The 11,959-nt window shown below is 41.5% G+C and overlaps 1 protein-coding gene across 1 annotated transcript in view; it reads left to right on the top strand.

Moving 5' to 3' along the window:
• Positions 1–224: 224 nt before the first annotated feature.
• prrc2c (proline-rich coiled-coil 2C) overlaps positions 225–11,959 on the top strand; it is a 50,414-nt gene continuing 38,679 nt past the window's right edge. Inside the window, 1 exon segment of the mRNA XM_046352907.1 lies at positions 225–819. The gene's annotated coding sequence lies outside the window, so the exon portion shown is untranslated.

Below are 11,959 nucleotides of genomic sequence, written 5' to 3' on the forward strand. Positions count from 1 at the left end.
AAGAAACTCTTTATATAACGGAGTTGTCTCGATGACCATGAATATTCATGGTATGAGACTAGTACCGCCGTGCCGCTTTGTGGACAACGACTCCCATTGTTAGGACCGAGAGACATGTAATCTTGTCAGTATATCATTCATATTTTTCAAGACTGATGCTCCGCAATTGAATTGAATTGCTCCGCAGCCGCCGTCTTCTGTGGGTGGGTGATGATGTCAGACACCCGTGGAACTGGGGTTGTCACTAGTTACCACAGTCACAAAGTCTATATTGACTATATCGTAAAAATTAATGAAAACAAAAATTCGATGTTTAGTCTTCATTTAAGGTTAGGCATACGGTTATCAGTGTGGTTTAGGTTTAAAGTCAGATTTTAAGAAGATAAATAGTAGAAAAGGGAGGAGTTTAGACATAATTCATACTTTGTGGCTGTGGTAACTAGTGACGATCGTGGACTGGCGGTCTGCCATCTTTGATTGTGCGACAGGCCGCGGCGCCTTCACTCACTCAATACTATTCTCATACGAGACAACGGGTGTGCAAGAAGATAGAAACACAAGCTGAGAGCCTGTTAACGTCCAAATAACGGAGGACACGTCGGGGAAGAAGAAAGGGCACGGTGTAGGCAACAGAAACGCATCAGGCCTGTGCAAGTCGAGAGGAGCTTGTTGGATGCTAGCTTCCACGCTAGCTAATATCGTTAGCCGAACTAGCAAGGTAGCTTTTGTAATCCGCCGGCCACACACACACTCGCACAAAACAGGCCGAACCCAGACGAGGCATACGACAGACTAGAAGAAAGGGACCGGCGGTGACGGGTAGGTCGCCATGTCAATGATGTTCTAGCTAAATAGTTAGTGGTGAAAGCCAGGTTAGCGAAGCCGAATATGGATGTGATGGCAAATGGAATTCAAAACCGAAACTGAACGTTCGGACTTTTCAACTAGGTAGATGGTTAACCCACCATACTGCAGTGTGTAGTTTAAATCTGAACAAATGAAGCCCGTTAACAATCCAATATACTGTTACTGGGGTGGGGAATCATGTTTGATATCGTGAATTTGTGTTCGATTAGGTTTGGTGCTTTGGGCTAGAAGAGGCCCCTGCGTCGGGCCAATGTGACCCACCCTGCCTAAAATGGTCCATGAAGCCAGGCATCTTCCTGCCGGTGAACTAGTTACCATTTCACTACTTGGCTGAGATTCTACAAAAATCTCTAAGCCTTGAACATTGCTGATATTACAAATTTGTGTTTGAGGGTTGAACACGTTGCATAGACATTACCTTAACTATTGTGGTTTGGACGTGACTGTGTCTATGCCCCCCCCTCCAGTTTAGAAATTATTAATCTTTTGACTATAATTTATACATCAATGATGCACAACTCAAACACATTCACCTAGACAATTGGTAACCACACAGTCAACCGGTTTTAACATGTTTTGTGTTGACAATGATCCTGACTACCGGACATGTCCATTAGTAAGTTATATGAACCACAATGTATGTTGATAACCTCAGGTACCAGTGATCCCAATGACTGACGATGCAGATGTATTTATTGAGCACTCTGGTATGTGACTGGTATGCAAATGACCAGGCAGCGATTTGACCTGGCCTTGGGTGTATGAGGAAATGAGTGCATCTTTGAATGTGCAGACTGTTGTGTCTGAGGAGATGGTGAAAAGAAGTGATTCATCCTCCCTGTCTGACCAAGGTTTTTTGTGTGCGTGTCTTTCCGAATCTCCAGAGTTAGTCAGTTGAGGCCATTTCATAGGAGAGTAAATTGTTTCAACCGAGTCTCACATTGGAAATCCTAAAAGTGTGTATAGTTCACCCATAGGTCAACTTTGTTTATTGCTCAAACGTAGGTTTAAGTCCCTATTTAATTACATATTTTCTGTCATTTGTTATATGAAGATGACTGCAGGCCTTATTCCATAATTACTGGGAAAGATAGGCACCATCTAATTCCATCTCCCTACGGACTGGGAGATATTGATGTTCCTTCCTCCCAAGAGGCTGCAACTCAATACTATGGATGGGCTGCATCGCAATAGTAGTATAAAGTGGCTTACATCACTGCATCTCCTCTCCCTTGTGTCTACTGATTTTTAAACCAAGATGGATAAAATCAAAATGGCAGGTTAAGCCCTTTGTGGGACTCTCTTACTAGCCCCATTTATTTCATATCAGTGTAGGTGTGTGGTTTGTGTGTTCAGCATGGCTTTCTGGTAGGCATGTAATGGCATATCGGTAATCCCCTATTCAAGTACGTGGGTCCGCGGACCCCAAACCGATCCAAATGTAGCATGCATCGGTCAGAAAATCGATTCAAACGTTAGAATCACTGGTTCAGTTTTTTTTTTGGCTCATATTGCAGTCTTTACCTTTTGAAAATACCTCAGATTTTGTGAAAACTTTCAGTGTCAAACTACATGTAACTGTGTTGACAGTAATTGATCTACAAGTCATTTTGCATGTCAAACAACCCCAGGCGATTATTAGTAGCCTAGTCAAACTGCGCACTTTGCCCAGCTTTCAAATGCTAATATGGTTTGCGTGATATTAGGCTTTATTAGTTGAGTGACAACCCATGTAATTTGCCTAGGTCATTGTTATAATGTGCTGTAAACTTGTTTTACAATAATAAAAGTAAGCTACCAGACGCACAACTCATCTGGCTATACTGTACCTGCTGAACGGGGCTTTAAATAGATTTGATTTTGATTGCACAACTTAACCATCAACAATAGTTTTGGTAGTTTTGCTTTGAACTAGGGAAGTAACGGATGGACAATTTTTGTTAATGTTTAAACAGCCTTTAAATAATTTTTCTGTTAAAGCGATAACAGAAATCTAGAAAATTCCATGTGAATTCACAATGCAGATAGTCTACATCACGCTTCCCGCGGGGAGAGAGAATTGAATAATTTAGGCTGCTGGTGCTCTTGCTTTTCACTAGTGATGTGTTTTGCTTGCTGTTGTTGTCCAATGACAAGTCATCAAACCGGCACTAGGCTACAGTCATAAAACTAGAGCCTCTGTGTGGCAAAGGAATTTGTTTAATTTTTATTTTCCTGTAATGATCGGGACTTGTTAGTTATATTTTGTGAAGAATGTATCTTTTAAGTTAGGGATTTCCAAGGAGCCTAATTTCATTTTACCGTTTAAAGCTCCCCCTAATTTAAACAGTTTATATGCTCATGTTTTTTTATGTAGGGTAACATCGATAATTTCATAACCAGGACAGCAATCACTTTTGCGGGGGCGCATGGCTGAAGTGAGAAGAGATTACTTCGTAAACTTCCAAAAGGGTAAAATCCAAAGTTGTGCATTATATTCATTGTCTATGTCATAGCTAATTTGTAAATTATTCATATTGATACATTACTAGTAAACACTTAACCCAAAAAATGACAAGTAGTGGGTTATGGTGATTTAAAAAATAGGCTACATTTCCCTCCCCTAATCTGATATGGCTCAGCTCAGGTGCCTATATATTACATACACCATAGACATACATAATTTACACACACCAGTCAGCTCAGGCAGATCCAGCTCAGCAGCCGTTTTTAATTTAGAATGGAAAATGAATGTTTATGCAACAAATGTTAGTGTATTGCATCGATTTGTTCTCCAATTCAATTGTATCGTTTCAAACTAAAACGTATCGGAGCCCATGTATTTAGATGCATATTTGATTGCTTCGAAAGTGAAAGGTGCACATCTCTATCATCTGACTGCTGTTGTATCACTGTGAGGCAGTGAGTGGTGACTCAGCTGATATCCACCTCCTCAACTGGCACAGTGCACTGCACAGTTTTATGTCCATCTGTAGCTTCCTGCCATAGGGCCCATCTCAATAGTCTAAAAGGGGTTCCTTGTTTCATTTCCATAATTTCCAGCAATCTGAAAGTACTTGGTGAAAGCAAATAACAAAGGAATAATTCAGGACCTCTATCTGCTTACTGCCTAGAGGTGACATCCCATTCCTTCCTTCTGCTCCTCATCTTTCCTCTCCTCTCTCAGCTCTCCCTGGAGACAAAGGGACAGGGTTACTGTTATAAGGGCTATACACTAAGTGTACAATATATTAGGAATACCTTCTCTTTCCATGACAGACTGACCAGGTGATATCTATGATCCCTTATTGATGTTAAATCCACTTCAATCAGTGTATATGATGGGGAAGAGACAGGTTAAATAAATATTTTTAAGACATGTATTGTGTGCGTGTGCCATTCAGGGTGTGAATGGGCATGACAAACGATTTAAATGCCTTTGAACGAGGTATAGTAGGTGCCATGGACACCGGTTTGCACACCATGCACACCGGTTTGAGAACTGCAACGCTGCTGTGTTTCTTACACACAAGAAATTGTGGAGCATATCAAGAATGGTCCACCACCTGAAGTACATCCAACCAACTTGACACAACTGTGGGAAGCATTGGAGTCAACATGGGCCAGCATCCCTGTGGAACCATTTAACACCTTGTAGTCCATGGCCTGATGAATTGAGGCTGTTCTGAGGGCAAAAGGAAGTGCAACTCAATATTAGGAAGTTGTTCCTAATGTTTTGTACACTCAGTGTATGTGTCAATTTGGATAAAAACGCCTTAATCCAAATATAAGGCAAGGTAAGGCTGGAGACTGGATTGCAGAGAGAAACTACTGGACATGATTTGAACTGAACCTGGGTTTGTGGCTGTATAGAGCAGTTGGGCAACAACCTCTGGGGGCATGGCTGGGTTATGTGGGACTTGACAGAATAAGGCAGTGTTTTATATTTTATTAGTGGTAGATCAGCTTTAATATTGCAGATAGATCGTTGTGTCGTACCCCAGTAAGAGTAGCTGTCACTAACGGGGATCCAAATCAAAGCGCTCCACTTTGTCTGTTGTTACCACTGATTAGGGTATTTTATGATATACCTGTATTGCTGCACGGACTGGTTTGTGTTTTGACTTTACCTTCTATAATGGTATTTGAATGTTTGGTTTGTTAAATGTGATACGATGTGTGTAATGTCTATTTTTATAGTTTACTTCGCTACTTGAGTCATCGCTGACCGCGCGCTCTCTCTATGCTGCTTTCAACACAGACCTATTCCCGCTCCCTGTCATTCGAGCACATGTGTTGTTCCTCAACCGCGAGACAGTTTTTAAAAATTGTATTTAACTTGGCAAATCAGTTAAGAACAAATTCTTATTTACAATGACGGCCTACTCCGGCCAAACCCTAACCCAGACGACGCCGGGCCAATTGTGAGCCGCCCTATGGGACTCACAATCACTTCCAGTTGTGATAGAGCCTGGAATCGAGCCAGGGTCTGTAGTGACGCCTTTAGCACTGAGATGCAGTGCCTTAGACTGCTGCGCCACTCGGGAGCCTCACACGAGTCTGGTCAATGCAACAATGTGCTTAAAATCCTCTTAGAGCTATCCCCCCTACTTTTTTCAATTTCTGCCTGAATCTAACTGACTGTAGCTCAGGCACAGAACCAAGGATATGCATATTCTTGGTACCATTTGAAAGAAAACACTCTGAAGTTTGTGTAAATGTGAATTGAATGTAGGAGAATATAACACAATAGATCTGGTTTAGATAATACAATGAAAAAAAATATGTTTTTTATTTTTATTCTATCTTTAAAATGAACAAGATAAAAAAATAAACATTCAGATAGGATGATGGGGACAATTTCAGTGGAAAAACACAAGAGGGCAACAGTACTTGTGCAAAGTTTCAGAATGACTTCCAAAATGAGTGTGCTACATTACATTACATTTATCATATGGCCAAATTGGTGAAGGTATACATTTTGAAACAAATAACTATATACAAAATGCCAAAATGGTATTCTAACACACACCCCCCCAAAAATGAAAAAAATATATACATTTACAAAATAACACGGGTAACTACACTGCTCAAAAAAATAAAGGGAACACTTAAACAACACAATGTAACTCCAAGTCAATCACACTTCTGTGAAATCAAACTGTCCACTTAGGAAGCAACACTGACTGACAAATTTCACATGCTGTTGTGCAAATGGAATAGACAACAGGTGGACATTCTAGGCAATTTGCAAGACACACCCAATAAAGGAGTGGTTCTGCAGGTGGTGACCACAGACCACTTCTCAGTTCCTATGCTTCTTGGCTGATGTTTTGGTCACTTTTGAATGCTGGCGGTGCTTTCACTCTAGTGGTAGCATGAGATGGAGTCTACAACCCACACAAGTGGCTCAGGTAGTGCAGCTCGTCCAGGATGGGACATCAATGCGAGCTGTGGCAAGAAGGTTTGCTGTGTCTGTCAGCGTAGTGTCCAGAGCATGGAGGCGCTATCAGGAGACGTGGAGGAGGCCGTAGGAGGGCAACAACCCAGCAGCAGGACCGCTACCTCCGCCTTTGTGCAAGGAGGAGCAGGAGGAGCACTGCTAGTGCCCTGCAAAATGACCTCCAGCAGGCCACAAATGTGCAGAAACAGACTACATGAGGGTGGTATGAGGGCCTGACGTCCACAGGTGGGGGTTGTGCTTACAGCCCAACACCGTGCAGGACGTTTGGCATTTGCCAGAGACCACCAAGATTGGCAAATTTGTCACTGGCGCCCTGTGCTCTTCACAGATGAAAGCAGGTTCACACTGAGCACATGTGATAGGCGTGACAGAGTATGGAGACGCCTTGGAGAACGTTCTGCTGCCTGCAACATCCTCCAGCATGACCGGTTTGGCGGTGAGTCAGTCATGATGTGGGGTGGCATTTCTTTGGGGGGGCCGCACAACCCTCCATGTGCTCGCCAGAGGTAGCTTGACTGCCATTAGGTACCGAGATGAGATCCTCAGACCCCTTGTGAGACCATATGCTGGTGCGGTTGGACCTGGGTTCCTCCTAATGCAAGACAATGCTACACCTCATGTGGCTGGAGTGTGTCAGCAGTTCCTGCAAGAGGAAGGCATTGATGCTATGGACTGACCCGCCCGTTCCCCAGACCTGAATCCAATTGAGCACATCTGGGACATCATGTCTCGCTCCATCCACCAACACCACGTTGCACCACAGACTGTCCAGGAGTTGGCAGATGCTTTAGTCCAGGTCTGGGATGAGATCCCTCAGGAGACCATCTGCCACCTCGTCAGGAGCATGCCCAGGCATTGTAGGGAGGTCATACTCATTTTGACTTGTTTTAAGGACATTACATAAAAGTTGGATCAGCCTGTAGTGGGGTTTTCCACTCCAAATCCAGACCTTCATGGGTTGATAAATTTGATTTCCATTGATAATTTTTGTGTGATTTTGTTGTCAGCACATTCAGCACATTCAACTATGTAAAGAAAAACGTATTTAATAAGAATATTTCATTCAGATCTAGTATGTGTTATTTTAGTGTTCCCTTTATTTTTTTGAGCAGTGTATTTACACACTTTCAATATTTGGAAGACCCTCAGTCCTCTCAAATCAAGTATTTATATATCCCTTCTTACAGCAGCTAATATCTCAAAGTGCTGTACAGAAACCCAGCCTAAAACCCCAAACAGCAAGCAATGCAGGTGTAGAAGCACGGTGGCTAGGAAAAACTCCCAAGAAAGGCCAAAACCTAGGAAGAAACCTAGAGAGGAACCAGGCTATGAGGGGTGGCCAGTCCTCTTCTGTCTGTGCCGGGTGGAGATTATAATAGAACATGGCTGAGATTTTCAAACGTTCATAGATGACCAGCAGGGTCAAATAATAATAATCACAGTAGTTGTAGAGGATGCAACAGGACAGCACCTCAAGTAAATATGAACAGTTTAGGTTTCCATAGCCGCAGGCAGAACAGTTGAAACTGGAACAGCAGCAAGGCCAGGTGGACTGGGACAGCAAGGTGTCATCGTGCCAGGTAGTCCTGGCTCAGGTAGATCGAGAGAGAGACACTTAAATTCACACAGGACACTGGATAAGACAGAAGAAGTACACCCGATGAGACCCCCGGACAGTGCCAAACAGGAAGGCTATAACCCCACCCCTTTTCCAAAGCTCTACACAATATTGTGCTGCTGATGCCAGGTGCCATAGCAGTCTCTTTCTGCTGTAAAGTGAGTATCAACAGGTATAATAAACAGATATATGAGTACAGGGAACATAAGGTTGAATATATTATTATACATGCTAGATCTACTGTCTCTTTTATATTATGACATTTCAGCTAGATCTACTGTCTCTATTCTATTATGACAGACCAGCTAGATCTACTGTCTCCATTTCACTTTGGCCATTGTTGTGGGCCTGCCCTCCCCTCAACAGCCTCAAATAGGCTATTTCATGTGGGGTGGCAGACACACGCATCTCACATTTCATTACATTACATTTTTATATATTGCTTCTAAAATAAAATAAAAATCACATACTTTATATTATTAATATCAAACAAGGGCATTAGCATGAGAAGAACTTGTCCTCTCCGTTCAAAAAATATTCCTCCACTTGGGAATCGCTAAATGAATCGTCATACAACAATCTCACTTTTCCGATCAATTTCTTCTAAAATTGTGTGTAAATCTATATATCTAGACTTAGATTTAGCTTTCCCTGACTTGGTTGCCATACTGATTGATATGTAAACAGCTGAATCTGCGCGTTTACCAAACAATGCTGTGCGTAATATGCGTAGCTTGTCCAGTATAAAACTTCAATAGCGAATGACTCTCTTTACGCCGGAGTTTACTACATGGGTTGGTCTTCCAACACATAACCATTGCATATTGCTGTTTACCTCAGCTCATTGGCTATCTACCCAGGTAGATTTCAAGACGATCAGTGGACATTGGGTTAAAATACAGTCAATCAACGAAACAGTGGTCATATCATTGGTGCACAGTGATGTCATTACTTGTTGTCTTCGGAAATCGGTTTCTTTCAGTCAATACGTCCCGCGAAATGGCCCATCACGTTTGGTTGTGTTACAAACAAACCAGTTGATTGCAATGAAACCAAACATGACTGGAAAAGTCACGTTTCGTGTGGATATTTACCCTCAAATGTGTTGTCAAATGGAATGAGACGGAATTCACGACACAAGCGGTTCACAATATGTTTCGTGTTAGGCTATAAAAATGGATTTTATCAAACAAAAGATCATTCATTGTGTAACAATGAGCATTGGGATTGCAAACATGAAGATGGTCAAATGTAAACAATTAATTTTAATGCAGTTTGTGATTTTGTTATGCCTGTGCTGGTTGAAATAGTTTTTTTTTATGGGGCTCTATCCTCAGATTATCATATCGTATTCTTTCTCAGTAAATGTTTTAATCTGACAACGCAGTTGGATTAGCAAGATTCTAGGTTTTCGATACATGTGAGATACTTGTATTTTCATGAATGTTTAATATGACTATTTATGTAGCGATCACCGTATGTTGTGGAATTTCAGCCCGATTCCGGGTTCCGTGCGCAGAGAGGTTAATATAAATCCACTAGCGTTCTATAATTACACTTAATTTGTTACATCTGCAAACAGCTAGTTTGTGTTTTCTTAGCAAGTTGAGCCTAAATATGGTTAGCCGCTAATCGCTAGTAAGCTTACTAGCTAGCTTATAAATTAACTGAGTCAGAGCAAACATAATTCATTATACAGCCTGTTAATACATGTGATGGTGTAGACCTTAATCAATAAGTTTTTGCAACAGTATCTTCTAAATCAGTGGTTCCCAAACTTTTTATAGTCCCGTACCCTTTCAAACAGTCAGCCTTCAGCTGCGTACCCCCTCTAGCAACAGGGTCAGGGCACTCTCAAATGTAGTTTTTTGCAAGGCATTGTAAGCCTGCCATGCACACACTATACGATACATTAAAAATATGAGTGTGAGTCTTTCACAACCCGGCTTGTGGGAAGTGACAAAGAGCTCTTATAGGACCAGGGCACAAATAATAATAATCAATAATTTTGCTGTTTATATATCCATCTTACATATAAAACCTTATTTGTTCATCGTAAATTGTGAATAACTCACCACAGGTTAATGAGAATGGTGTGCTTGAAAGGATGCACATAACTCTGCAATGTTGGGTTGTATTGGGGAGAGTGTCTTATATCATTTCCCACACACAATCTGTGCCTATATTTAGTTTTCATGCTAATGAGGGCCGAGAATCCACTCTCACCTACACTACCGTTCAAAAGTTTGTGGTCACTTAGAAATGTCCTTGTTTTTGAAAGAAAAGCAAAACAAATGGTCCATGTAAAATAACATCAGATTGATCAGAAATACAGTGTACACATTGTTAATGTTGTCAATGACTTGTAGCTGGAAACGGCAGATAAAAAATAAATAAATGGAATATATACATAGGCCTACAGAGGCCCCTTTTCAGCAACCATCACTCCTATGTTCCAATGGCACGTTGTGTTAGCTAATCCAAGTTAGGCTAATTGATTGTTAAAAAAACCTTTTGCAATTATGTTAGCACAGCTGAAAATTGTTGTTCTGATTAAAGAAGCAATTAAACTGGCCTTCTTGAGACAAGCTGAGTATCTGGAGCATCAGCATTTGTCGGTTCGATTACAGGCGCAAAATGGCCAGAAACAAAGAACTTTCTTCTTAAGCTCGTACGTCTGTTCTTGTTCTGATAAATGAAGGCTATTCCATGAGAGAAATTGCCAAGAAACTAAAGATCTCATACAACGCTCCCTTCACAGAACAGCGCAAACTGGCCCTAACCAGAATATAAAGAGTGGGAGACCCTGGTGCACAACTGAGCAAGAGGACAAGTACATTAGTGTCTAGTTTGAGAAACAGACGCCTCACAAGTCCTCAACTGGCAGCTTCATTAAATAGAACCCGCAAAACACCAGTCTCATTGTCAACAGTGAAGAGGCGACTCCAGGATGCTGGCCTTCTAGGTAGAGTTCCTCTGTCCAGTGTCTGTTCTTTTGCCTATCTCAATCTTTTCTTTTTATTGGTCAGTCTGAGATATGGCTTTTTCTTTGCAACTCTGCCGAGTTGCCTCTTCACTGTTGACCTTGAGACTGGTGTTTTGCGGGTACTATTTAATGTAGCTGCCAATGAGAAATACGCAAAGTATGAATATGTTAGCTACATGAAGTAGCTAAGAGAACATTACATGTAGCCAAAATTAAACGGTTCCCTAAGAAACACTTATCAACTTTGGTTACTGCCCTCTCACAACAACTCCTCCCTGGCATTTTCATCTGTTGTCATGTCAAACAACGCTGCATTCAAACTATAGAATTGGAGTCATGGAAGTCAAATTATTATTGGACCAGTACGTTCACCCAAGGGTTTTGCTCTAAATCACAAGGGAAAGCGCAACATTTGCTAAAAAATAAGCCCCAGATTGCCTGCCGATATTGTGCAGCCCTAAGTGGAAGTGATCTCAAATAAGTGCAGAAATGGATGAAAATGCTGACTTTTTGATTGAATAGTATAACAAACATAGAATGTATTTATTTCATTCCACTTTTCACAACAAATCGTGTTCCCTCAGGCCACTACTCTACTATCACGTATCTACAATACAAAATCCATGTGCACCTGTGTGTAGATTGCTTGTCTTATGTGTCTGTGTGTGTCTCTTCACAGTCCCCGCTTCCAAAAGATGTATTTTTTATCTGTTTTTCAAATCTGATTCTACTGCTTGCATCAGTTACCTGATGTGGAATAGTTCCATGTAGGCCATAGCTCTATGTAGTACTGTGCTCCTCCCATAGTCTGTTCTTGACTTGGAGAGTGTGAAGAGACCTTTGGTGGCATGCCTTGTGGGGTATGCATGGGTGTCTGAACTGTGTTCTAGTAGTTTAAACGGACACCACAGTGCATTCAGCATGTCATTACTTCTTACCAAAAAAAGTAGTGATGAAGGCAATCCCCTCCACTTTGAGCTATGAGAGATTTACATATTATTAATATTAGCTCTCGTGTATATTTAAGGACCAGCCGTGCTGCCCT

The sequence above is a fragment of the Oncorhynchus gorbuscha genome, linkage group LG06 (assembly GCF_021184085.1).
Source record: "Oncorhynchus gorbuscha isolate QuinsamMale2020 ecotype Even-year linkage group LG06, OgorEven_v1.0, whole genome shotgun sequence".
Lineage (NCBI taxonomy): Eukaryota > Metazoa > Chordata > Actinopteri > Salmoniformes > Salmonidae > Oncorhynchus > Oncorhynchus gorbuscha.